The sequence below is a fragment of the Mus caroli genome, chromosome 1, assembly GCF_900094665.2.
Source record: "Mus caroli chromosome 1, CAROLI_EIJ_v1.1, whole genome shotgun sequence".
Taxonomy (NCBI): domain Eukaryota; kingdom Metazoa; phylum Chordata; class Mammalia; order Rodentia; family Muridae; genus Mus; species Mus caroli.
The window spans coordinates 95,028,324-95,029,173 of record NC_034570.1 but is presented as its reverse complement, the minus strand read 5'-3'; the positions used below and the strand labels follow the sequence as shown (position 1 = coordinate 95,029,173).

At 36.6% G+C, this 850-nt stretch overlaps 1 non-coding gene across 1 annotated transcript; it reads right to left on the bottom strand.

The window, feature by feature from the left end:
* Window positions 1–450: 450 nt before the first annotated feature.
* Window positions 451–576, bottom strand: LOC115032529. The gene has a single exon (XR_003838185.1). It is a non-coding gene; the product is annotated as a U6atac minor spliceosomal RNA (small nuclear RNA).
* Window positions 577–850: the final 274 nt, after the last annotated feature.

Sequence of the window (850 nt, the reverse complement as noted above, 5' to 3'; positions counted from 1 at the left end):
ATAGTGACTCAGTTTTATTTACTCTAGTAACTAGGTAGAAAGTATACACGTGTGTCTGTGGTAGAGTCAGTGTGTCTTAACTCCTCCTCTCCAATCCCCACAAAGTCACCGCCAAGTGATCAAGGATGGCAAACACAGGGCTTATAACCAAAAGGTATAAAAAGTTTGCAGTCTTGCCCCAAGATACAAAAACTGAATTTTAAACAATGTCAAAACATACATGATTTTAACAGTATATGAAAAGAAGTCACACATCAAATCAAGTACAAAAATATCCAAACCACCTGTTACCAACTGCACTGTTTCCATTATTCTGCACAGTATTTAACATAGAATTTAGCAGTTTCCAAAATATTCATTATTTCAGTTGAAGCACTGCCACCTTGCAGAACAGTGAAGCAGCAGGCAGAGCAACACTGCTTTTAGTGTTTTATAAATACAAAAAAAAAAAAAAAACAGTGGTTAGATGCCACAAAGTAGGTGACAATGCCTTAACCATATGTGTGTTGTTAGGCCCAAGGGCCTCTTCCATCCTTGTCCAGGGGAGTGCTAACCTTCTCTCCTTTCATACAACACAATTTACTTATTCTTGATTTAACTTAGGTATGTGGTATCTGTCTAGAAAACCATCCATTTCATCTTGATTTTCCAGTTTTATTGAGTATAGGCTTTTTTAGTAGGGTCTCATGATTTTTTGAATTTCCTCCGTTTCTGTTATTATGTCTCCCTTTTCATTTCTGATTTTGTCAATTTAGATACAGCCTCTGGGTCCATTAGTTGTTTTGGGTAGGGGTTTATCTATCCTGTTGATTCTCTCAAAGAACCAGCTTGTAGTTTTGTTGATTTTTTG